Source organism: Oryctolagus cuniculus, chromosome 1 (genome assembly GCF_051225735.1).
Source record: "Oryctolagus cuniculus isolate XC-2025 breed Fujian yellow rabbit chromosome 1, ASM5122573v1, whole genome shotgun sequence".
NCBI lineage: Eukaryota > Metazoa > Chordata > Mammalia > Lagomorpha > Leporidae > Oryctolagus > Oryctolagus cuniculus.
In genome coordinates this window covers 68,582,246-68,609,611 of record NC_142867.1, presented here as the reverse complement: position 1 = coordinate 68,609,611, position 27,366 = coordinate 68,582,246, and the positions used below count along the sequence as shown (strand labels likewise).

The following is a 27,366-nucleotide window of genomic DNA, read 5'->3' as shown; positions in this document are numbered from 1 at the left end:
TCCACTAAGATCCATTTTTGATTAACTTTATTTACAGAAGACCAAACTCTATAGTAAGTAAAGAGTTCAACAGTTTGCATGAGGAAAAACAAACAAAAAAACTGTTCCTCAACAGTCGAGACAAGAGCTGTTCAAAGTCATTGCATCTTGAAGTTAATTTCTTTGTTTTTTAAGGAATTTAGTTAACTTTAACGAAGTGCCTAAGAATGATACATCTTTTGTGAACACTTAGACATAATTATAATACAACTCTTTTTTTAAACAAAGATTTACTATTTATTTGAAAGAGTTAAACAGAAAGAAGAGAGGCAGAGAGAGAGAGAGGTCTTCCATTCACTGGTTCACTCCCCAGTTGGCAGCAACAGCTAGAGCTGTGCTGAAATGAATCCAGGAGCCGGGAGCTTCTTCTGGGTCTCCCACATGGGTGCAAGGGCCCAAGGACTTGGACTATCTTCTACTGCCCCAGGCCACACAGAGAGCTAGATCAGAAGTCCAGCATCCAGGACTTGAACTGGCGCCCAAATGGGATGCCAGCACTGCAGGTGGCAACTTTGACTGCTATGCCACAGTGCCAGCCCCAGTACAACTCTTTGAGAACAGAGGTCCTGCATGGGAGTCAGTGCACAGTGATTCCTGTTGTTAATTTAATGATTTACACTCTTAGGTATGATATCAGTGATCACCCAAGGCTTGACATAAACTGCATAGGCTAAGGAAGCCTTTTGAATCTACAAAGTCTTTCACTATTTAGATAAAGCTATAAGAAAATTGGAAGTTCTCTCTTCCTTTCAGATAAAAAAAGTACCTCCTTCTTTGATGACCACTTCTTTCCGCTGTTGCCCATTTCTTAACTGTGCTGTTTGTTTTGTTGTTGGTGAGTTTCTTGATCTCTTTATGTATTTTGGTTACTAATCCTTTAGCAGTTGCATAGTTTGCAAATAATTTCTCCCATTCTGTTGGTTGCCTCTTCACTTTGTTAAGTGTTTCTTTTCAGTGCAGAAGCTTCTCAATTTAATATAATCCCACTTGTCAATTTTGGCTTTGATTGCCTGTGCCTCTGGGGTCTTTTCCAAGAACTTTTTGCCTATGGCAATGTCTTGCAGGGTTTCCCTAATGTTCTCTAATAATTTGATGGTATCGGGTCATAGATTTAGTATTTAATCCATTTTGAGTACATTTTTGTGTAAGGTGTAAGGTAGGGATCTTGCTTCATACTTCTATATGTGGAAACCCAGTTTTCCTAGCCCATTTGTTGAAAAGACTGCCCTTGCTCCAGGGATTGAATTTAGCTCCTTTGTCATGATAAGTTAATTGTAGATGTGTGGGTTGATTTCTGGAGTTCGTATTCTTTTCCATTGGTCTACCCATCTGTTTTTGTACCAGTACCAGGTTATTTTTATTATAACTGCCCTGTATTATGTCTTGAAATATGGTATTGTGATGCCCCCAGTTTTGCTTTTGTTGTATAAGATTGCTTTAGCTATTTGGGGTCTCCTGTGATTCCACATGAATTTCAGCATCATTTTTTCTGTATCTGAGAAGAATATCCTTAGTATTTTGATATGTATTGCATTGAATCTGTAAATTGCTTTTGGTAGTATGGACATTTTGATGGTATTGATCCTTCCAATCTATTAACATGGAAGATTTTTGCTCCTTGTGTCTTTTCTATTTCTTTCTTTAATGTTTTGTAATTCTCTTCATAGAGATCTTTGATATCTTTGATTAAATTTATTCCTAGCTATTTTATTTTATTTTTTTTTTTAGCTATTGTGAATGGGATTTATCTCAGAAGTTCTTTCTTAACCATGGCATTGTCTTTGTATGCAAAGGCTTTTGATTTTTGTGTGTTGATTTTATATCCTGCTACTTTACCAAACTCTTCTATGAGTTTTAATAGTCTCTTGGTGGAATCTTTTGGGTACACCTATGTATAGAATCATTTCATCTGCAAATAGGGATAATTTGACTTCCTCCTTCCCAATTTGTATCCCTTGGATTTCTTTATCTTGCCCAATGGCTCTAGCTTAAACTTCCAGGACTATATTGAATAGCAATGGTGAGAGTGGACATCCAGCTTTTCCCCGTTCAATAGGATATTCATTTCTCATAAGTTGCCTTGATTGTGTTGAGGAATGTTCCTTCTATATCCAATTCGCTTAAAGTTTTCATCATGAAAGGGTGTTGTATTTTATCAAATGTTTTCTCTGCATCTACAGAGAAAATCATACAGTTTTTTTTCTTCAAGTTGTTAATGTGATGTATTATGTTGATTGATTTATGAATGTTGAATCATCCCTTTATACCAGGGATATATCCTGCTTGGTCTGGGTGAATGATCTTTGTGATATGTTGTTGAATTCAATTGGCTAGTCTTTCACTGAGGATTCTTGGGTCTGTGTTCATCAGTGAAATTGGTCTGTAGTTCTCTTTCTCTTTCATATCATTTTCAGATTTAGGAATTAAAGTGATGCTAACTTCATAGTAGGAGTTTGGGAGGATTCCTTCCCTTTTAGTTGTTTTGAATAGCTTGAGAAGAATTAGTTAGTTCTTCTTTAAGTGTCTGGTAGAATTCAGCGGTGAAGCCATCAGTCCTGGGCTTTTCTTTCCTTCAGGGTCTTTAGTCATAATTCAATGTCTGTCTTTGTTATTGGTCTGTTTAGGTTTTCTATGTCTTCATGGCTCAATTTAGGTAGATTGTATGTGTCCAGAAATCTATTTCTTCTAGGTTTCCTGATTTTTTGATGTATAGATCTTTGTAGTAATTTCTGATGATTCTTGTTATTTCTGTGGTGTCTATTTTTTTCATTTCCTTTTTCATCTCTGATTTTATTGATTTGGGTCTTCTCTCTATTTCTTTTGCTTAGTTGGGCCAATGGTTTGTCGATTTTATTTATGTTTTCAAAAAACCCGTTTTTTGTTTTGTTGATGTTTTGTAATTTTTGTTTATTTCTTCTCTAATTTTTTAATTTATTTTACCCTACTAGTTTTGCGTTTGGTTTGCTGTTATTTTTCTAGGTCCTTGAGATGCACTGATAACTCATTTATTTGGTGCCTTTCCAGTTTCTTGATATAGGTTCCAATTGTTATAAACATTCCTCTTAATGCTCTTAATTCTGCTTTTGCTGTATTCTGTAAGTTTTGATATGTTGCATTGTCATCTTCATTCATTTTCAGAAATTTTTTGATTTCTCTTTTGATTTCTTCAATGACCCACTGTTCATTCATGAGCATGTTGTTCAGTCTCCATGTATTTACATATGTTCTAGAATTGAGTTGTTGATTTCCAGCTTCATTCCATTGTGTTCAGTGAAGATGCATTGCAGGATTTCAATTTTTTTGAATTTGCTGAAACTTGCTTTATGACCTAGCATGTGGTCTATCTTAGAGAAAGTTCCATACACTGGTGAGGAGAATGTATATTTTGCATCTGTAGGATGAATAATTCTTTAGGTATCCATTAGGTCCATTTGATCTATAGTCTTGATTAACTCTTTTGTTTCCTTGCTGATTTTCTGTCTGGTTTATCTATCTGTTGCCAAAAGTGGAGTATTGTGGGGTGGTGCCGTGGCTCACTTGGTTAATCCTCTGCCTGTGGTGCCAGCATCCCATATAGGCACCAGGTTTTAGTCCCAGTTGCTCCTCTTCCAGTCCAGCTCTCTGCTGTGGCCCGGGAGGGCAGTGGAGGATGGCCCAAGTGCTTGGGCCCCTGCACCCACATGGGAGACCAGGAAGAAGCACCTGGCTCCTGGTTTTAGATCAGTGCAGTGCTGGCTGTAGCGGCCATTTGGATAGTGAACCAATGAAACGAAGACCTTTCTCTCTGTCTCTCTCACTGTCTATAATGCTACCTGTCAAATTAAGAAAAAAAAAGAAAGTGGAGTAGTGGGGTATTGAAGTCCCCCATTACTGTTGTATTGGATTCTATGTCTGCCTTTAGATCCATTTACATTTCTTTTAAACAGCCAGGTGACCTATAATTAGGTGCATATACATTTACAATAGTCATTTCTTCCTGTTGAACTGATCCCTCAATCATTACATAGTGTCCTTTTTTGTCTCTTTTAACAGTTTTTGTGTTAAAGTCTATTTTGTCGGATATTAGGATGGCTACACCAGCTCTTTTTTGGTTTCTTTTAGCATGGATTATCTTTTTCTACCCTTTTCCTTTCAGTCTGCATGCATCTTTGTTGGTGAGATGTGTTTCTTATAGGCATCAAATAGATTTTTTTTTTTTTTTAAACCATTCATAACCTGGCCATAGGCAATTTTTTTTTTTATCTTTTATTTAATGAATATAAATTTCCAAAGTACGACTCATGTGTTACAATGGCTTCCCCCCCATACTGTCCCTCCCACCCACAACCCTCCCCTTTCCCACTCCCTCTCCCCTTCCATTCACATCAAGATTCATTTTCGATTATCTTAATATACAGAAGATCAGCTTAGTATACCTTAAGTAAGGATTTCAACAGTTTGCTCCCACACAGAAACATAAAGTGAAAAATAATAGATGATTTTTTTTAAATGATGATGAAATCAGATCAGACCTATTGTCATGTTTAATCCCAGTGAGAGTCAAGTTGGGAATTGATAATTTCTTTTTTTTTTTTTTTTTTTTTTTACAGAAGATCAGTTTAGTGTACATTAAGTAAAGATTTCAGTCGTTTGCACCCCCATAGAAACACAAAGTGAAATATACTGTTTGAGTACTCGTTATAGCATTAAGCCTCAGTGTACAGCACGTTAAGGACAGAGATCCTACATGAGGAGTAAGTGCACAGTGACTCCTGTTGTTGACTTTACCAATTGACACTCCTGTTTATGGCATCAGTAATCTCCCTATGCACCAGTTATGAGTTTCCAAGGCTATGGAAGCCCCTTGAGTTCTCCGACTCTTATCTTGTTTAGACACGGTCATAGTCAAAGTGGAGGTTCTCTCCTCCCTTCAGAGAAAGGCACCTCCCTCTTTGAAGACCTGTTCTTTCCACTGGGATCTCACTCACAGAGATCTTTTTGCCAGAGTGTCTTGGCTTTCCATGCCTGAAATACTCTCATGGGCTTTTCAGCCAGATCCGAGTGCCTTTAGGGCTGATTTGAGGCCAGAGTGCTATTTAGGACATCTGCCATTCTATGAGTCTGCTGAGTATCTCACTTCCCATGTTGGATCACTCTCCCCTTTATTTATTCTATCAGTTGGTGTTAGCAGGTACTAGACTTGTTTATGTGCTCCCTTTGACTCTTAGTCCTTTCATTATGATCAATTGTGAACTGAAATTGATCACTTGGAATAGTGAGATGGCATTGGCACATGCCACCTTGATGGGATTGAATTGGAATCCCCTGGTATGTTTCCAACTCTACCAATTGGGGCAAGTCAGCCCGAGCATGCCCCAAATTATACATCTCTTCCCTCTCTTATTCCCACTCTTATGTTTAACAGGGATCACATTTCAGTTAATTTTCAACACTTAAGAATAACTGTGTGATAATTACAGAATTAAACCAGTCATATTAAGTAGAACAGACAAAAAAAAAATACTATGAGGGATAATGTATTAAGTTGTCCATTAGCAGTCAGGGCTATGCTGATCAAGTCACCATTTCTCATAGTGTCCATTTCACTTCAGGAGGTTTCCTTTTTGGTGTTGAGTCAGTTGTCACCGATCAGGGAGAACATATGGTATTTGTCCCTTTGGGACTGGCTTACTTCACTCAGCATGATGTGTTCCAGATTCCTCCATTTTGTTGCAAATGACTGGATTTCGTTGTTTCTTACTGCGGTATAGTACTCTAAAGAATACATATCCCATAATTTCTTTATCCAGTCTACCGTTGATGGGCATTTAGGTTGGTTCCAGGTCTTGGCTATTGTGAATTGTGCTGCAATAAACATTAGGGTGCAGACCGCTTTTTTGTTTATCAATTTAAACTCCTTTGGGTAAATTCCAAGGAGTGGGATGGCTGGGTCGAACGGTAGGGTTATATTCAGGTTTCTGAGGAATCTCCAGACTGATTTCCATAGTGGCTTGACCAGTTTGCATTCCCACCAACAGTGGGTTAGTGTCCCTTTTTCCCCACATCCTCGCCAGCATCTGTTGTTGGTAGATTTCTGTATGTGAACCATTCTAACCGGGGTGAGGTGAAACCTCATTGTGGTTTTGATTTGCATTTCCCTGATTGCCAGTGACCTTGAACATTTTTTCATGTGCCTGTTGGCCATTTGGATTTCCTCTTTTGAAAAATGTCTATTGAAGTCCTTGGCCCATCTCTTAAGTGGGTTGTTGGTTTTGTTTTTGTGGAGTTTCTTGATCTCTTTGTAGATTCTTGTTATTAACCCTTTATCTGTTGCATAGTTTGCAAATATTTTTTCCCATTCTGTCGGTTGTCTCTTCACTCTCCTGACTGTTTCTTTTGCAGTACAGAAACTTCTCAATTTGATGCAATCCCAATAGTTGATTTTGGCTTTGACTGCCTGTGCCTCCCGGGTCTTTTCCAGAAATTCTTTGCCTGTGCCAATATCTTGAAGGGTTTCTCCAATGTTCTCTAATAACTTAATGGTGTCAGGACGTAGATTTAGGTCTTTAATCCACGTTGAGTGGATTTTTGTGTAAGGTGTAAGGTAGGGGTCTTGCTTCATGCTTCTGCACGTGGAAATCCAGTTTTCCCAGCACCATTTATTGAATAGACTGTCCTTGCTCCAGGAATTAGTTTTAGATCCTTGATCAAATATAAGTTGGCTGTAGATGTTTGGGTTGATTTCTGGTGTTTCAATTCTGTTCCATTGGTCTATCCATCTGTTTCTGTACCAGTACCATGCTGTTTTGATTACAACTGCCCTGTAGTATGTCCTGAAGTCTGGTATTGTGATGCCTCCGGCTTTGTTTTTGTTGTACAAGATTGCTTTAGCTATTCGTGGTCTCTTGTGCCTCCATATGAATTTCAGCATCATTTTTTCTAGATCTGCGAAGAATGTCTTTGGTATCTTGATTGGGATTGCATTGAATGTATAAATTGCTTTTGGGAGAATGGACATTTTGATGATGTTGATTCTTCCAATCCATGAGCATGGAAGATTTTTCCATTTTTTGGTATCCTCTTCTATTTCTTTCTTTAAGGTTTTGTAATTTTCATCGTAGAGATCTTTAACGTCCTTGGTTAAGTTTATTCCAAGGTATTTGATTGTTTTTGTAGGTATTGTGAATGGGATTGATCTTAGCAGCTCTTTCTCAGTCATGGCATTGCTTGTGTATACAAAGGCTGTTGATTTTTGTGCATTGATTTTATATCCTGCCACTTTGCCAAACTCCTCTATGAGTTCCAATAGTCTCTTAGTAGAGTTCTTTGGATCCTCTAAGTACAGAATCATATCGTCTGCAAAGAGGGATAGTTTGACTCCTTCCTTCTTGATTTGTATTCCTTTGATTTCTTTTTCTTGTCTGATGGCTCTGGCTAAAACTTCCAGAACTATGTTAAATAGCAGTGGTGAGAGTGGGCATCCCTGCCTGGTGCCAGATTTCAGTGGAAATGCTTCCAACTTTTCCCCATTCAATAGGATGCTGGCTGTGGGTTTTTTATAAATTGCTTTGATTATATTGAGGAATGTTCCTTCTATACCCAATTTGCTTAGAGTTTTCATCATGAAAGGGTGTTGAATTTTATCAAATGCTTTCTCTGCATCAATTGAGATAATCATATGGTTTTTCTTCTGCAGTCTGTTAATGTGGTGAATCACATTGATTGATTTGCGAATGTTGAACCATCCCTGCATACCAGGGATGAATCCCACTTGGTCTGGGTGGATGATTTTCCTGATGTGTTGTTGTATTCTATTGGCCAGAATTTTATTGAGGATTTTTGCGTCTATGTTCATCAGGGATATTGGTCTGTAATTTTCTTTCAGTGCTGCATCTTTCTCTGGCTTAGGGATTAAGGTGATGCTGGCTTCATAGAAAGAATTTGGGAGGCCTCCCTCTTTTTCGATGGTTCTGAATAGTTTGAGAAGAAATGGGATTAGTTCTTTAAATGTCTGGTAGAATTCAGCAGTGAATCCATCTGGTCCTGGGCTTTTCTTTGTTGGGAGGGCCTTTATTACTGTTTCAGTTTCTGTTTCAGTTATGGGTCTATTTAGGTTTTCGATGTCTTCATGGTTCAATTTTGGTAGATTGCATGTGTCCAGGAATCTATCCATTTCTGATAGGTTTTCCTGTTTGCTGGCATACAGGTCCTTGTAGTAATTTCTGATGATTCTTTTTATTTCTGTGGTGTCTGTTGTTACGTTTCCTTTTTCATCTCTGATTTTATTGATTTGGGTCTTTTCTCTTCTTTTTTTAGTTAGTTGGGCCAATGGGGTGTCAATTTTGTTTATTTTTTCAAAAAACCAGCTTCTCGCTTGGCTGATTTTTTGTAATGTTTTTTTGGATTCAATCCTGTTAATTTCTTCTCTGGTTTTAATTATTTCTCTTCTCCTACTAGATTTGGGTTTGGTTTGCTGCAGTTTTTCTAGGTCCTTGAGGTGCGCTGAAAGCTCATTTATTTGGTACCTTTCCAATTTCTTGGTATAGGCACCTATTGCTATAAATTTGCCTCTCAATACTGCTTTTGCTGTATCCCATAAGTTTTGATATGTTGTGTTGTTGTCTTCATTTACTTCCAGAAAGTTTTTGATTTCTCTTTTGATTTCTTGAATGACCCAGTGTTCATTCAGGAGCATGTTGTTCAGTCTCCATGTGTTTGCATACTTTCTGGGGTTTCCTGAGTTGCTAATTTGCAGCTTCATCCCGCTGTGGTCTGAGAAGCTGCATGGTATGATTCTAATTCTTTTAAATTTGCTGAGACTTGCTTTATGGCCTAGTATGTGGTCAATCCTAGAGAAGGTTCCATGCGCTGCTGAGAAGAATGTGAAGTCTGTAGATGTAGGGTTGAAAGTTCTGTAGATATCTGTTAGATCCATTTGGGCAATCGTGTCAATTAAATCTGCTGTTTCCTTGTTGATCTTCTGTCCGGATGATCTGTCTATTTCTGAGAGTGGAGTATTGAAGTCCCCCAGTACTATTGTATTGGAATCTAAATCTCCCTTTAAGTCCCTTAACATATCTTTTAAATAGACCGGTGCCCTGTAATTAGGTGCATATACATTTATAATAGTTACATCTTCCTGTTGAATTGAACCCTTAATCATTATATAGTGTCCCTCTTTGTCTCTCTTAACAGTTTTTGTATTAAAGTTTATTTTGTCTGATATTAATATGGCTACACCTGCTTTTTTTTGGTTTCTGTTGGCATGGAATATCTTTTTCCAACCTTTCACTTTCAGTCTGCATGCCTCTTTGTTAGAGAGATGTGTTTCTTGTAGGCAACAAATAGTTGGGTTGTGTTATGTGAGCCAGTCAGCCAAACGGTGTCTTTTAACTGAACTATCTTTTTTATTATAGCTGTTCTACTCTTTGTGAAATGGTTTCTAATTGTGTCATCTTTTTTTTTGGAGGGGGGTGGAGGTGGGGAGAAACAAACAGTTCTACTAGCTGGTATGCTTACCAAATGACCACAATAGCCATGGCAGGATCTGGCTGAAGCCAGGAGCTGTGAACTCAGCCTGGGCCTCCCACATGTGTGGCAAGGAGCTAGGTTCTTAAACCATCATCTCCGCCTCCTAGAGTGTGCATTAGCAGAAAGCTAAAATTGGGAATGGAGCTGGGGCTGGAACCCAGGCCCTCAGATTTGGTATATGGATGTGTATCTCAACTGCTAACCCAAATGCTCACCCCTTCGAAGCGGTTTTGATTTGAATTTCCTTTTCTGATGATGGTGAACATATTTATTTTCTTTAAGATTTACTTACGTATATGAAAGGCAGAGTCACAGAGGCAGAGAGAGGGCGAGATAGGTCTTCCATTCACTAGTTCACTCCCCAAATGGCCACAACGACTGGAGCTGCACAGATCTGAAGCCAGGAGCCAGCAGCTTCTTCTGGGTCTCCCACATGGATGCAGGGACCCAAGGACTTGGACCGTACTCCAGTGCTTTCTCAGGCACACTAGCAGGAATCTGGTGAACATCTTTTCTTGTGCTTATTGGCTATTTGTATATTTTTCTTGGACAATTTTTTTTCCAGCTCTTCTGTCCATTTTTAAATTGGATTGTGTTTTTACTATTATTTTAGTGGTTCTTTATATATTCTGGATTCATGTCCCTTATCAGATATATATTTTGAAAATATCTTCTCACATTCTGTAGATCATTTTTTCAGTTTTGATACTATCATTTACAGCCCCAGAGTTTTAACTTTTGTTATAGTTCAATTTTATCTAATTATTCTTTTGTTTTTTTTTGTGCTTTTAGTGTCTTATCTAAATTACCATTGCCTGATCCAAGGGCACAAGCATTCACATCTATATTGTTTTCTGAAATTTTTGTACTTTTAGCTCTATATTTAGAGGTATGATCCATTTTGAGTTAGCTTTCATGTATGGTATGAGGTACAGGCCCAACTTAATTCTTTTTGCATGTGGATATCCATTCGTTCCAGCACTGTTTGTTTGCTACACTATTATTTCTCCACTGAATGCCCTGGCATCCTTGTTGAAAATCAGTTGTCCAGGGCCTGCAGCGGGTTAAAGCCCTGGCCTGAAGTGCCATAAGGGATGCCAGTTCTAGTCCTGGCTGCTCTTCTTCCGATCCAGCTCTCTGCTATGGCCTGGGAAAGCAGTAGAAGATGGCCCAAGTCCTTGGGTCCCCTCACCCATGTGAGAGACCTGGACGAAGCTCCTGGCTCCTGGCTTCGGATGGGCGCAGCTCCGGCCATTGTGGCCATCTGGGGAGTGAACCAGCAGATGGAAGACCTCTCTCACTATCTCTACCTCTCTCTGTAACTGTCTTTCAAATAAATAAAAAAAATAAATCTTTAAAGAAAATCAGTTGTCCATAAATGTAAGAGTTAATTTCTGGACTATCAATTCTGTTTCATTGATTTGTATCTGTATCTGTATCCTTTTATGTCAGTAGTGCATTGTTTTGATTACTGCAGATTTGTTCTAGGTTTTGAAACTGGGAAAATGAATCCTCTTTGTTCAAATCTTATGCTATTTTTAAAAAAGATTTATTTATTTGAAAGTCACAATGAGAGAGACAGAACAAGAGAAGAGGAGGAGAGGGTAGGGGAGAAGAGAGAAACTGCTAGTTCACTCCCCAAATGGGGGAGCATCAGCTGGGCTGGGTCAATCCCAACCCATCCAGGAGCCAGGAACTCCATCTGGGTCTCCCATTTGGGTGGCAGGGCCTTATGATCTGCTGCTTTCCCACGAGCATTAGCAGGGAGCTCGATTGGGAGTAGTTTTTTTTTTTTTATTTCATTTTTTGAATCATTCATTGCTTTGGTTTTGTATTTTGTAACCTTCTGAAGTTTTTTCCTTTTTTTAAAAAAGCCATTTTCATTTGTTTGTGACATTTATTACAGGAACTTTCACATCTGTTTTCCTTTAGCACAGACACAAGCATGCCCTCACCTGACCAAGCCTTCTTCCTTTCTCCCACCACTAGTGGCTTGACTGAAGGACACTCACAGTTACCTCTGGAATGAGTCTGTGCACAACTCAGATTGCACATCCAATGACTGTGCCCAAGCAGTTTTTTTTTTTTTTTAATAGATATTTTTTCCTGCTCGGTTTTGCCTGCAGCAGCTTGTAGGATCTTGTCCACAGGATGCTGGCCACAATGAAAAACTGATCCAAAGCCATTTGATGCTCACATTCCTTAATATTCTTACATCTTTACAGTTGGAGGGGAGTGGCTAAGTCCCAAAAAAAGGCAGTTGGTCTGTTGGTTCCCTGCCAGGGTAGGCAGTAGTAGACATTGAGTGGGTGGGAGATGTTGGTCCCAAAAGGCCTGACTTCGCAGAAGGGCTAGTGGCAACAGGGCTGGACTGCCATAGTTCTCTATTTCTTTAGGATGACACTGGAACTGTCATGAAAGCAAAGGGCAGAGATGGCATTGAGCTGAGTTGGGGCCTAGCAGGTCTTGGGAACTGTATCCTGGTTGATGAAGTGGACCGGGGTTTGCATGATGGCATGGCAGGTGGTGTTCGTGCAGGATTTGAGAAGGAAAGCACACTCCCCCTCACAGTGGTATGCAGCGTAGCCTTCAGGCTTGATGATCCAGTTCTGCCAGCCCAGCTCGTGGAAGCTGAAGTCTGGCTCTTGTCTCTTGCATGCCTTCCTCTGGTCACTGCAGTTGTTTTCTGCCCTGTTGGCCATCCTCAGGGCTTCCTGGTTCTTAGACATCTTGGAGCAGTTGTGGCTGTGCTGCTTACTGTACCTTACCCCCTCCCCACTGCTCCCACATGCTATGTGGCCTTGAGAAGAGCTATTGTGAAGGTGTAAAGGGTTGAAGGACTGCTTGTTTGGGAGCCTATGCTGCCTAACCAGGCCTGCCAACGTGGGTTGATGCTCTGCCCACTAACTGTGTCTAGCCTGGGTTGTGCCAAAGGATTGGCCACCCATGGTTGCTAGTGGCTATGATGTCAAACACCAGTCACTCCTCCTCTGAGGCCCATAGGGTTTTGCTGTTGAGCAGGAAGGGATCCTACTCCCTGCCCAAGTGCTCCTGGAGCACCTGGTAAACATGATGCATAATGCCTCATTATCAAGGTGCTCCCAAAAATGTAATTCTTGGGATCCAGAACTAACTTGGCAGCCAGCACAGCTTCTACCTCTAGGATCTTGGAAAGATGAAACTGAAACTCCATTGTGGTAAGGCCAGCGCCGTGGCTCATTTGGCTAATCCTCCACCTGTGGCGCCAGCACCCCGGGTTCTAGTCCCAGTTGGGTCGCTGGGTACTAGTCCAGTTGCTTCTCTTCCAGTCCAACTCTCTGCTGTGGTCCGGGAGGGCAGCGGATGGCCCAAGTGCTTGGGCCCTGCACCCGCATGGGAGACCAGGAGGAAGCACCTGGCTCCTGGCTTTGGATCGGCGCAGCGCTGGCTGTAGCGGCCGTTAGGGGAGTGAACCAATGGAAGGAAGACCTTTCTCTCTGTCTCTCTCTCACTGTCTATAACTCTCTCTCTCTGTCTCTCTCTCACTGTCTAACTCTGCCTGGCAAAAAAAAAAAAAAAAAAAAAAAAAAGAAAAAGAAACTCCATTGTGGTAGAGTGGATGGAAGAATTCTTAGTCATGTTCTGTAAAGTCTTTGAAGGATGAGAAAGAGCCAGACTTTCCAAGGAAAGGCTTCCCGGGCAGAAGAACCAGCCAGTGCATGGGCCCTGCAGAACAGGGAATAGAAAAGAGGCTCTGACAGCCACCCTGCTCTGCCCACATGCCTCCCACCCCCATATGTTTATTAATTCTAAATATATTTTGTGTGTGATTCTTTAGGATATTCTACATATAAGATTACATCATCTGCTAATATAGTTTTACTTCTTGCCTAAGTAAATGTTTCATTGCTTTTCCTTTTCTAATTATTTTGGCTAGAACCTGTAAAATAGAACCTGTTAAGTAGAAATAGCAAGGGTTGGCGTCCTTGTCTTGTTCCCAGTTTTAAGGGGGAAAGCATTCAGTTGTTTACCAGTTAAATATATCAGTTGTGAGTTTTTCATAGTTGCCCTTTACTGGATTGAGGAAGTTGAAGTGCCTTTTGATTCCTGGCTTTTTGAGCATTTTTATCATGAAAAGGCGTTGGATTTTTTTTTCTATATCAAAATGATCATATAGCTTTTGTCCTTTATTTATTAATATATCTCCCTGAATTGATAGTTTAGATACAAAGCCAACCTTGCTCATCTGGAATCATATTAGGTTTTATTTATTTTGACAAGCAGAGTGGACAGTGAGACAGAGAGACAGAGAAGGGTCTTCCTTTTTGCTGTTGGTTCACCCTCCAATGGCTGCCACGGCTGGTGTGCTGCGGCCGGCATACCACGCTGATCTGAAGGCAGGAGCCAGGTGCTTCTCCTGGTCTCCCATGGGGTGCAGGGCCCAAGTACTTGGGCCATCCTCCACTGCACTCCTGGGCCACAGTAGAGAGCTGGCCTGGAAGAGGAGCAACCAGGACCAGAACTCGGCGCCCCGACCGGGACCAGAACCTGGTATGCCGGCGCCGCAGGCGGCGTATCAGCCTATTGAGCTGCAGTGCCGGCCTCATATTAGGTTTTATTACAAATACTTATTGGACACAAACTGTTTACCAGACCTATAAGAATACACAGATAAGTAAGAATTTAACTATAGTTGAAGAGACAGAAAAACACCCAGGCTTAAACTTCAGAGCACAAGTGTGTGATAAAGATAATATCTTGCATTTATGTGTGATTAAAAAATTACAGTAGGCTGGCGCCGCGGCTCAATAGGCTAATCCTCCACCTAGCGGTGCCGGCACACCCTGTTCTAGTCCCGGTCAGGGCACCGGATTCTGTCCCGGTTGCCCCTCTTCCAGGCCAGCTCTCTACTGTGGCCCAGGAGTGCAGTGGAGGATGGCCCAGGTGCTTGGGCCCTGCACCCCATGGGAGACCAGGATAAGTACCTGGCTCCTGCCTTCGGATCAGCGCGGTGCGCTGGCCGCAGCGCGCCAGCCGTGGCAGCCATTGGAGGGTGAACCAATGGCAAAAAGGAAGACCTTTCCCTCTGTCTCTCTCTCTCTCACTATCCACTCTGCCTGTCCCCCCCCCCAAAAAAAAAATTACAATGACCTTACTTTTAAGATTACTAAATGATTGTAAGATCGGCATATTGTAACTCTTTGTGACTTCAGGTATGTTCTTTTCCTTCTTCAGGTGTTAGTTTCAAAATTTGTCTATGGTAAAGTTAGACTTTGATGGTATTTAAGACCCCTTCTAGGCTGGTGCCACGGCTCACTAGGCTAATCCTCCACCTGCGGAGCCGGTTCTCCGGGTTCTAGTCCTGGTTGGGGTTTCAGTTCTGTCCCGGTTGCTCCTCTTCCAGGCCAGCTCTCCGCTGTGGCCCGGGAGTGCAGTGGAGGATGGCCCAGGTCCTTGGACCTTGTACCCGCATGGGAGACCAGGAGGAAGCACCTGGCTCCTGGCTTTGGATTGGCGTGGTGCACTGGCTGTAGCAGCCATTTGGGGGGTGAACCAACGGAAGGAAGACCTTTCTCTGTCTCTCTCTCACTGTCTAACTCTGCCTGTCAAAAAAAAAAAAAAAAAAAAAAAAAAAAGGTCCCCTTCTAGTTGTAGTATGCTTGAAATTGCTTGGCTTTGGGCCTGAGCACTTGGTCTAGCAATTGAGGTGCTGACTGGGACTCTTGGGTCCCATAAGGGAGTGCTTGGGTTCAAGTTCTGGCTCTTTACCCAGTTCCAGCTTCCTGCTTAGGTGCCCCCTGGGAGGCAACAGGGAATAGTTCTAGTAGTTGAGTCTCTGCCACCCACGTGGGAGACCTGGATTGAGTTCCTGGCTCTTGGCTTTGGCCTGGCCCACCCCTGGTCATGGCAGGCATTTGGAGAGTGAACCAAAAAATAAAGAAATAAAAAATTACCTGATTTTTGAGTATTTTCTTCACTTGGGTCCTCCTGAGGAGTGCTGTTTTGATGGATTCAAGTGGCTAGATAGATCAGTCTTCCTGATCTGGTTCAGGTTGAGGCGAAGATGCTTCACTTCTTTCTTAGTTGACCATAATTGCATTTCCAACTCAAAGAAAGGATTGTTTTCAGTATCATTCCACATTCTGGTAAAAAGGGATAACCCTGGAGAAAGGTCATTTCCTTCAGGGGCCACTAGAGAAGTTGGCAGTACATATTTGTGGACTTAACTGTACATTGAACTCACTGTTTAACATTGGACAAATCAGGGCTGGCTCTGTGGCACAGCGGGTTAACATCCTGTCCTGAAGTGCCAGCATCCTATATGGGCACCGATTCGAGACCTGGCTGTTCCACTTCCGATCCAGCAGTAGAAGATGGCCCAAGTCCTTCGGCCCCTGCACCTGTGTGGGAGAGCTGGAAGAAGCTCCTGGTCCTAGCTTCGGATAGGCGCAGCTCCAGCCATTGCGGCCAATTGGGGAGTGAACCAGTGAATGGAAGAATTCTCTCTCTTTCTCTCTTTGCCTCTCTTCTTTCTATGTAACTCTGACTTTCAAATGAGTAAATAAATCTTTAAAAAAATTGGACAAATCAGCTTATTTCTTTCATTTATCAAAGAGAAAACAGAATTTCTTTTCTTTTTTCTTTTCTTTTTCTTTTTCTTTTTTTGACAGGCAGAGTGGACAGTGAGAGAGAGAGACAGAGAGAAAGGACTTCCTTTGCCTTTGGTTCACCCTCCAATGGCCGCCACGGCCGGCGCGCTGCGGCCGGCGCACCGCGCCTATCCGAAGCCAGGAGCCAGGTGCTTCTCCTGGTCTCCGATGCGGGTGCAGGGCCTAAGCACTTGGGCCATCCTCCACTGCACTCCCTGGCCACAGCAGAGAGCTGGCCTGGAAGAGGGGCAACTGGGACAGAATCCGGTGCCCCGACTGGGACTAGAACCTGGTGTGCCAGCGCCGCAAGGCGGAGGATTAGCCTACTGAGCCGCGGCGCCGGCCAGAAAACAGAATTTCTAACACTTCTATCACATAATCTCAGGTTAATATGAAGTAGAAATGAAATCCTAGATACATACAAAACTGTATTCATGTGAATTATTTGCAAGAAGTAGTGTTGCAAGTAATGTAGCAAAATAATATAGCAAATAATAAATAACAATACAAATTATAGATATTATAAAATAATGCAGATAACAGCAAAATATTGCATATAGCAAAAATGTAGCTATGTAACAACTACATTTTAGGTTCCTACTGTATTCTTGACACTTTTGATAGGTGCTTTAGACATTATTTTAAACATTTCACCGTAATTATTTATCCTCATTTGATGGGTGAGGAAATTCTATCAAAGAGGATAAATAACCAGGCCAAAGAGCAAATCAAAAATCCGAACTGGCTGTAATTCTAGAATCCATATTTGCTCTATTGTATGTTGCTGCCTTTTGGTAGAAAAATCTTATCTTTGCCCCCTTCCTCCCTTCCCCCACCTTGTTTTGAGAATGTCTTGATAGTGTGGGTCACATTGGTCTGTTTTAAGAAAGGATAAAATTTGCTCTTGTTGACAGTCATAGCTTGTCCCCAAGTCTAAACAGTTCTGAACATCGGAGGAGACAGTAGGTCTGAGACTAATTTAGTCACCGGTTATTCAGGCACTCACAGAACTGGGCCAAAATGGAAACAAGGACTCTGAGAATAACATGGTCATTATCTTAGTGTTGAAGGGACATTTGAGGTCATTAAACTTTGTACCATCAATAAGGGGAGTCTCTCATGTTTTTCCTCACTAAAAGGACTGGTATCTTAACCTCAGCTTGACTCAGTGAAAGGTTTTGCCATCTTTTCTTTGTTTATAACCTCTGACATTTAATGTTACCAGATGCATAAGCTTCTAAATCTTCAACAGCTATCTTGTTTGGCAACATACAAGTTCTATGCAGAAATAAAATAGGAGGCTCAGAGTATAGCCTTAACATTACCTTTAAGTTGGCTGCATGACCCTGGAAAATAGTCTTCCTTTTCCACTCACACGGCTACTGCTGTATTCAGATACTTATCATCTCTTTCTTTTTCATTAAACATGGGACACAAACCAGCACCCCTCTGGGGTGCCAGTTAGGAGCTGCTGTGCCACAACACTGGGCCTAGTTATGCATCTTTGGTAGGAAATATTAAAGAATTGAATGCTGTGCTCTTGTTGCATCCTTTAGGTGGCAGTGGTTTCAATTTGTCCCAATACTGTTGCTGTTCACTTGGTAACTTGCTTGAGGTGGTGTCTGCCAGCATTCTCCACTGTGTAGTTAGACTTTTTCCTTTGTAATTAATAAGTATTTTTTCAGACAATACTATGAATCTATGTAAATATTCCTTTCCTTGCCAAACTTTCAATGTACTTAGATGTTTATATCTGTAAGAACTCATTTTATTCAATGGGAAATAATCTGTTGCTAGCATTGTTTGTTTTGATGGTCAATTTCTTCCTGATTTCAGCTAGTAGGAGTCCCATTCAAGTTACCATCTGTCTATTCTTGACCCTTTTTTGTCACTCTTTGACTGCTTCTTGACTTTCTGGCCTAACAGTGTTCATGGTTCATCTTAGACTTTGTCTATCCCAGTCCTAGATAAAGGAATTTCACCAGGGAGCCCTGGTTTGCCTAGCTTCTGTACACTGTCCCAGGCCACTCGCTGTCCCTAAATAGATGCCCTGTTTGGCTGCCCTCAGACTCTGACACCCTACACTTCCTCCCCCTTGTGTGGATGTCCTTCTCACCCTGTTTGAGCTCTGATTCTCCTCATTAGGCTGCCTGTCTCCCCTGTCTCTCTCTTTGTGGACCCACCCTTAGGTGCTGACCACAATACTACTGGGCTATTGCCACCATCTTATAACTGAACTGTTATAAGCTGTTATAATAGCTTCCTATCTGGTCTTTCTGCTTCCAGTTTTCTCTTATGTTCACACTTTTGCTAGAAATATGAGTCAAGTCATGCCACTGCTCTGCTTTAAAACTTTATTAATAGTTTCCTTTTGCTTGTAGAATAAATTTCAACTTACTCAGACTGGTCTTCAAGGCCCTCTTGGATCTGACCAGATACACTTTTCCTGACTCTTATTAATTCCTGTATGTACCTGTACTCTAACTATGGCACTGGCTAGTTCTTAGACACAACCCAGCACATCTACTCCCCTTGCCTTTTTTTTTTTTTTTTAACATTTATTTTATTTATTTGAAAGAGTTACAGAGAGAAGTGGAGAGAGAGAGAGAGAGAAAGAAAGAGAGGTCTTCCATCTGCTGGCTCATTCTCCAGTGACCACTATGGCCGGAGCTGAGCTGATCGAAAGCCAAGAGCCAGGAGCTTCTTCCAGGTCTCTCATGTGGGTATAGGGTCCCAAGCACTTGGGCCATCCTCCACTGCTTTCCCAGGTACATTAGTAGGGAGCTGGATGGGAAGTGGAGCAGCTGGGACTTGAACCAGTGCCCACATGGAATGCTGGCACTGCAGGCCAGGGCTTTAACCCACTGTGCCACAGCGCTGGCCCCACCTTTTGCTTTGCTCTTTCCTCTGTCTGGCTTAGATACCTTCTTTCTTCACTATCTGACAGAGTCCTGAGAGTCCTGTGTCTGGTGTGGGTGTCAGTCTGAGTCCAGTGAAGAGAATATCCATAAAGAGAAGGGGTTGCTTAGTGAAATCTCTGGTCTCCATAGTCAGATTTAATCCCCTTTTGATGGAGTACTCATTTCATTCTTCTTGTTTTCATAACTCTTTTACATACCTGTTGCTTCGAATTCATTGGCTATATCTTGAATGTACCTGAATGTACCCGAATATACCCAGCAACAGGCTTTGTATCTGGTAGACACTCAGGGTAGATTGAGAGAACTTGTCAAAGGAATTCTCTGTGGTAACATTACTGCAGTGATAAATTTGTTACTCTCATTTGAAGTCCATTCACAGACCCTGCTGAGGTCCTCTGGAAAAGGTCTGGACCCTAGCACTGCTGGGTCTGAATGTCTGGTCTGTGCCAGAGCTCATTCTGAGAAAATCATATATTCACACTGTTCTCTCTCTCTTTTCATAAAACATTTTTTATTTAAAAGGCAGAGTGACACACACACAGACACACAGATACAGACACATACACACACACTCACACACACAGATCTTCCATCTGTTTGCTTCCCAAATCTTGTGATGGCTATGGATTGTCCAGGCCAAAGTCAAGGGCCTGGAACTCCACCCAGGTGTCCCATTTAGGTGGCAGATGCCCAAGTACTTGGACCTTTGTCTGCTGCTTTCCCCAGTGTGTTACCAGGGAGCTGGATCAGAAGTGGGGCAGCTAAGGACTTGTACTGGCACTCTGATACAGAATGCCAGTGTTGGAAACAACAGCTTAATCCTCTGTACAGAGCTAACTCATGTTCTCTTCTTTTGTAAATTCTTAATGTGTGCTTTGGAGAAAAAAACTTTCTCTACTGTCACCTCAAATAAAAGAATTCCTTGCTACTGTCATATAGGTATTTAAAACTGCAAATAATAGCAGCTACATCACTGTTCCGAAAAAGGCTCCTCCAAGCTGTCTGAAGGCCAGCATTATGACAGCATATGTCTGTCTGCCATTTGGTCTGGCTCTGCAGAGGCACTTAGACTGAAGTGTCAGCAAAGGAGTGTTTTAGACTTTATCAGTGACTTACCAGTCTACATTGTACTGGTCTGAATAGTTGCTATAGGCAAAAGGTAAGCATCACAGACAAGGTACCTTGTAGGATGGGAGGGTATCTGGGAAAGAAGAGAAAGCTAGGAAATGGTATTTTAAAATTATGTATTTAATTTATTTGAAAGGCAGAGAGAGACAGACAAAAATCCTCCATCTTCTGGTTTACTTTCCAAATGCCCCCAGAAGCTGGGGGCTAAGACCTTAATCTGGGTCTCTTACATGGGTGGCAAGAACCCAGTTGTTTGAGCCATCACCTACTGCCACCCAAGGTGCACAGTAGCAGGAGTGCTAGAATTTGGAGCAGAGGGCTGGCGCCGCGGCTCACTAGGCTAATCCTCCGCCTAGCGGCGCCGGCACACCGGGTTCTAGTCCCAGTCGGGGTGCCGGATTCTGTCCCGGTTGCCCCTCTTCCAGGCCAGCCCTCTGCTGTGGCCAGGGAGTGCAGTGGAGGATGGCCCAGGTGCTTGGGCCCTGCACCCCATGGGAGACCAGGAAAAGCACCTGGCTCCTGGCTCCTGCCATCGGATCAGCGCGGTGCGCCGGCCGCAGCGCGCGAGCCGCGGCGGCCATTGGAGGGTGAACCAACGGCAAAGGAAGACCTTTCTCTCTGTCTCTCTCTCCCACTGTCCACTCTGCCTGTCAAAAAAAAAAAAAAAAAAAAAAAAAAAAAAGAATTTGGAGCAGAGAGGATGGTGTTGTGCTGCAGCAGGTTGAGCTACTGTCAGCAATGCTGGCATCCATCCTCTGTGGGCACCGGTTCAGATTTTGGCTGTTATACCTTTTTGGTTTTTTGAAGATTTATTTATTTGAAAGGCAGAGTTACAGAGAGGCAGAGGCAGAGAGATGGAGAGAGAGGGAGAAAAAGGGAGGGAGAGAGGGAGAGAAGGAGAGAGAGAGAGAGAGAGAGAAAGAGAAAGGTCTTCCTTCTGTGGTTCACTCCCCAGGCAGCTGCAATGGCCAGAGCTGTGCCAATCCGAAGCCAGGAGCCAGGAATTTCTTCCAGGTGTCTCACGCTAGTGCAGGGGCCCAAGCACTTGGACCATCTTCTGCTGCTTTCCCAGGCCATAGCAGAGAACTGGATTGGAAGTGGAGCAGCTGGAACACGAACTGGCGCCCATATGGGATGCCAGTACTGCAGGCGGCGGGTTCACCCCCTATGCCACAGCGCCAGCCCCTGCTCTAATTCTGATTCAGCTCCCTGCTAATGCACCTGGGAAAGAAGCAGAAGGTGGTCCAAGTGTTTGGGCCCCTGCCACCCACATGGGAGATGAGGGTGGAGTTCCTGGCTCCTGGCTTTACTATTGCCCAGTGCTGGCTATTGTAGCCTTTTGGGGGAATGAACCAGAGATAGAAGATCTCTGTCTCTCTGTATCTCCCCCTCTCTCTGGAACTCTGCCTTTTAAATGAGTAAATAAATAAGAATTGGAGCAGAACTGGGACTTGAATTCAGACACTGATATGGGATGTGGGCATCCCAAGCAGTGCCTTAGCTGTTGTGCCAAATGCCCGACCCAGAAACAGCACTCTTTTTAGATCTCCTATGAACTTTACTTGTTCCAGTCACAGCAGCAGCTTGCACCTCTTTCCTTTTGCCTATTCATTCCTACAGGCCCTTGTCCAGCCTTTCTTTTGTTCTTTAAATTCATTTTTATTTATTTATTTGAATGACAGACATATACACACAGAGGGCATATGAGAGTAAGCATAAGAGCACCTTCATCCACTGGTTCACTCCCCAAATGCCTGCAATAGCCCTGATAGGGGGCTGAAGCCCAGACACTGAAACTCAACCCAGGTCCCACATGGGTGTCAGGAGCAGTCATTGCTGCTTCCCAGGGTCTGCAAGAAGCTGGAATCAGGAGCTGGAGCTAGGATTGAGCCCAGGTACTCTGACAATGGTACATAGGAATTCTAACAGGTGTCTTCATTGCTAGGCCAAATACCCATCTCCAGGCTTTCTTTTTTGTCCTAAATTTCAAAACCTAGACTCCCTGGTGTGTCATAGTCATAGCATTGACATGTAAAAAAAGATAGCTAACTTTTGCTTTTCATGTCAGACTTTCAGTCTAGTTAAAATAATTTCAAAATTAAAATCAGAACACTTTCTAATGTATATATTCAGTTTTTACCTACCCAGGGGTTGAATCAAGGTGTACTTATTTATTTATTTATTTTTTGACAGGCAGAGTGGACAGTGAGAGAGACAGAGAGAAAGGTCTTCCTTTTCCGTTGGTTCACCCCCCCAATGGCCCAGCGGCCGGCGCGCTGCGGCCTGCGCATTGTGCTGATCCAAAGCCAGGAGCCAGGTGCTTCTCCTGGTCTCCCATGCAGGTGCAGGGCCCAAGCACTTGGGCCATCCTCCACTGCCCTCCCGGGCCACACCAGAGAGCTGGACTGGAAGAGGAGCGACCGGGACAGAATCTGGCGCCCCAACTGGGACTAGAACCTGGTGTGCCGGTGCCGCAGGCGGAGGATTAGCCTATTGAGCCGTGGCGCCGGCCAACTCTTAATTTGTCTTGGCCTATAGAAAATGTAAATATTTGTCTCATTGCTTTCCTGGACAAAAATCTGAATTTATTTGGCAGGGTTGAAAGGGATGGGTATTGGTTGAGCAATTGAAAGTTATTTGAAGCCAGCGCCGCGGCTCACTAGGCTAATCCTCCATCTAGCGGTGCTGGCACACCGGGTTCTAGTCCCGGTCGGGGCGCCGGATTCTGTCCTGCTTGCCCCTCTTCCAGGCCAGCTCTCTGCTGTGGCCAGGGAAGGCAGTGGAGGATGGCCCAAGTGCTTGGGCCCTGCACCCCATGGGAGACCAGGAGAAGCACATGGCTCCTGCCATTGGATCAGCGCAGTGTGCCGGCCGCAGCGCGCCGGCCGCGGCGGCCATTGGAGGGTGAACCAATGGCAAAAGGAAGACCATTCTCTCTCTCTCTCTCTCTCTCACTGTCCACTCTGCCTGTCAAAAAAATAAAAAAATTTAAAAAAGAAAGTTATTTGAACTTAATGACTTTTTTTTTTTTTAAGATTTTATTTATTTAGTTGAGAGGTAGAGTTACATACAGAGGGAGGGACAGAGAGAAAGGTCTTCCATCTGCTGGTTTACTCCCAGATGGCTGCAACAGCCGGAATTAAGCTGATCCAAAGCCAGGAGCCAGGAGCTTTCTCTGGGTCTCCCATGCATGTGCTGGGACCCAAACTGCTTTCCCAGTCCATAGCAGAGAGCTGGATTGGGAGATGAGCAGCTGGGACACGAACCAGTGCCCATATGGGATGGTAGCTCTGCAATTGGAGGCTTAGCCTACTGCCCCAAGGCACTGGCACCTTTAATGACTTTTCAGTATGGTTTTAATGTATTTGTACTCTGTATCATTCTGTAAAAGTGTGTAGAGGTACCTGTGTTTTATTGAAGATGCTTAATTTTTGGCTGGGGATATAGTAATACATAAGAAGATATAATTTTTTTTAGTGCAGATGTAAAAAGAAATATTAACCAATATATTTAATAAATTAGAATAAGTGTTTGAGGGTTCTAGGAAGACTTCAGAGAGGTGATGATATTTGAGCTGAGTCCAGTGTATCACAGGAGAAATTTATGGGGGAATAATTTATTGCTGCATCTTTTCTACTGAAGGGCTGGTTGGAGATGTTAATACCTCAAAGATTGTTCATTTCATTATTGGATGCCTCTAATTACTGAATCTCTTAGAGCAGTTTTCTCTCATCCTCCTTCCCTTTCTTTCCTGTCCCCGACTTCTCCCCTTCCTCTCCTTCCATCTTTTCCTGTATCGTTGGGAGGTTGCAAGGTGATTTTTATGACACGATGAGAAGAGAGCCATTCTTGAGACTGAATGACTGCGTCCAATTTCTTTTCCTGGTCTTCAGGGTTTCTGTAGTTTCTTCCTGATTGGCCTTTCCGGTTCCATTTCTTCATTCAGCCATTAATTACTGATTACCTACTGTGTGTAGGGAATAGTTCCAATGTCTAGAGATAACCACAAAAGTTTTTGCCCTTGTGGATTGTGTACTCCATTGGAAGGAATCAACTAGTAGTCAAATGAGTGTGTCAGTGGATAATATTCTAGGATTCAAATAAAGTAGGGCAGGGAGAGATAAAGAGTGTTGATGGTGAATGGATAGAGATAATTGTCATTTTATAAAAAATGTTCAAAGAAGGCCTTTCTGATAACGTGACATTTGAACAGAGACCTGAAAGGGGGGCGGGGAGACAAACCTTATGGCTATCTGGGGCCAGTGGTGGGGAGTGTTTTCAGACAGAGCAACCTTAAATACAAAGGGCTGGAGGTGAGAGTGTATGCAGCCTATTGGAGAAAGCCATCGTGCCTGGAACAGAGTGAGTGAAGGAGGGAGAGGTAAGAGACAAGATCAGGCAGGTAGCAGGGTGAGATGGTGAAAGAAAGTAGAGGGAGAGAAGGTCATGAAAGGTCTTGTAGGTCTTTGCAAGGACTTTGGCTTTTACGTTGAGTGATTTGGGAAGCTGCTGAAAGATATTGAGATGAGAGTGAAGTGATCTGAGATTGACATTTTGAAAGGGTTACTCTGGGAAAGAATGGATTGGCTAAGAAGGCTATTGCAATATTCTTGACAGAATTTTTTTTCAACAGTTGACACTAATAACATTTTGGGCTAGTTGATTCTTTGTTGTGAGAAGACTGTCCTGTGCATTCTGGGACATCCCTGGCTTCTATCCACTAGATACTGGTAGTACCTCTCCAGTTGCTTCAACTCAAAATTTCTTTGACATTGCCAGTTGTCCCCTGGGAAGAAAAATCTATTCCACTTCTACCCCTGGCCTTCTTGAGGACCAGCGTTCTAGACAGAAGTTGCTGATGGTTTGGCTCAAGGTGGTAACAGTAAAGGTGATGAAAAGTATCTGGAATGATCAAGGTGGCGTGTACCAATGCCATCTCACTATTCCAAGTGATCAATTTCAGTTCACAATTGATCATAATGAAAGGACTGGGAGTCAAAGGGAGCACATAAAGAAGTCTAGTACCTGCTAACACTAACCGATAGAATAAATAAAGGGGAGAGTGATCCAACATGGGAAGTGAGATGCTCAGCAGACTCATAGAATGGCAGATGTCCTAGATAGCACTCTGGCCTCAGAATCAGCCCTAAAGGTATTCGGATCTGGCTGAAAAGCCCATGAGAGTATTTCAGGCATGGAAAGCCAAGACACTCTGGCAAAAAGATCTCTGTGAGTGAGATCCCAGTGGAAAGAACAGGTCATCAAAGAGGGAGGTGCCTTTCTCTGAAGGGAGGAGAGAACCTCCACTTTGACTATGACCTTGTCTAAACAAGATAAGAATTGGAGAACTCAGAGGGCTTCCATAGCCTTGGAAACTCACTGGAGCATAGGGAGATTACTGATGCCATAGACAGGAGTGTCATTTGGTAAAGTCAGCAACAGGAGTCACTGTGCACTTACTCCTCATGTAGGATCTCTGTCCTTAATGTGCTGTGCATTGAGATTTAATGCTATAACGAGTACTCAAACAATATATTTCACTTTGTGTTTCTATGGGGGTGCAAACTGTTGAAATCTTTACTTAATGCATACTAAACTGATCTTCTGTAAAAAAAAAAAAAAGAAATTATCAATTCCCAACTTGACTCTCACTGGGATTAAACATGACAATAGGTCTGATCTGATTTCATCATCATTTAAAAAAAATCATCTATTATTTTTCACTTTATGTTTCTGTGTGGGAGCAAACTGTTGAAATCCTTACTTAATGTATACTAAGCTGATCTTCTGTATATTAAGATAATCGAAAATGAATCTTGATGTGAATGGAAGGGGAGAGGGAGTGGGAAAGGGGAGGGTTGTGGGTGGGAGGGACAGTATGGGGGGGAAGCCATTGTAATCCATAAGCCGTACTTTGGAAATTTATATTCATTAAATAAAAGTTAAAAAAAAAGTATCTGGAATGGAGGTATGTTTTGAAGGTAGAGTTGATAAGATTTGCTGATAAATTCATTGTGGGGCCAATAGAAAAAGTGGAGTCCGAGATGAATCAGATTTTTGGCTTAATAACAAAGAGTAAGGGGCTGGCGCTGTGGTTCAGTGGCACAGTGGGTTAATGCCCTGGCCTGAAGCGCTGGCATACCATATGGGTGCCGGTTCGAGACCTGACTGCTCACTTCTGATCCAGCTCTCTGCTATGGCCTGGGAAAGTGGTAGAAGATGGCCCAAGTCCTTGGGCCCCTGCACCTGTGTGGGAGACCTGCAAGAAGTTCCTGGCTCTGGGCTTCAGATCTGCGCAGCTCTGGCCGTTGTGGCCAATTGGGGAGTGAACCATTGGATGGAAGAACTCTCTCTCTCTCTGCCTCTCCTCTCTCTGTGTAACTCTTTCAAATAAATAAATAAATCTTTAAAAAAATAACAAAGAGTAAAATTAGCATTTATTGAAGTAGGAGGGACAACTGAAGAAGGAATAGATTTTGGACTTGTTAAGTCTGATACTCAGTGACATAGCATTTTCTGCTGTTGTTCTTAAAAAGAATTTGCTTCTTGAGAGTGAAAACTAGGTCTTGTTGTCTTTGCATCCATAGTGACTAGCACTGTGTCATAGTGGCTAGCACCCGGAATGTGTTGAGAAATTATGAGTGAATGATGAGTGTATTTACTGTTTCCTTCAGTGGACAGATGATTTACTGTTTTCTAAACAGAGCTCATGCTTTTTTTGTCCCTTTTAGCCTTTGTTTTTATGGCTTCTTTATAGGAAATTAAAAAAAAATTCTACTCTTTCTTCATTATCCAACCCAAATACTGTCTCTTCTGAGAAACTTTCCCTAATTCTGGAGATGTAATTAATGTTTCTCTTCTCTGCACTTCTTTGTCTTGTTTGAACTTGAAGTATATTTTGACTTACAATTAATTGCTTTATAGTTGACTATCGTAAATAGATTATACCTTTTTAAATAATTTCCATCTCTGTTGTGTGTTTCTTTACTTACAGTAGTTTTAAAGTTTTTTTAATTGATGAATAATTGTGTGTATTTATGGGGTATGGTATGATATTTTAATGCATATGCCCATGGTGGAATGATTGAACCAGTGTATCTGTCATCTCAAATATGTATTATTCCTTTGTGATGAGAACA

The 27,366-nt window shown here is 42.5% G+C and overlaps 1 protein-coding gene and 1 pseudogene across 2 annotated transcripts in view; one reads left to right on the top strand and one right to left on the bottom strand.

The window, feature by feature from the left end:
- PAK1 (p21 (RAC1) activated kinase 1) overlaps positions 1 to 27,366 on the top strand; it is a 196,524-nt gene that overhangs the window by 43,835 nt on the left and 125,323 nt on the right. The window lies entirely within an intron of this gene.
- LOC127484378 (bone morphogenetic protein 7 pseudogene) lies at positions 11,426 to 13,430 on the bottom strand (annotated as a pseudogene).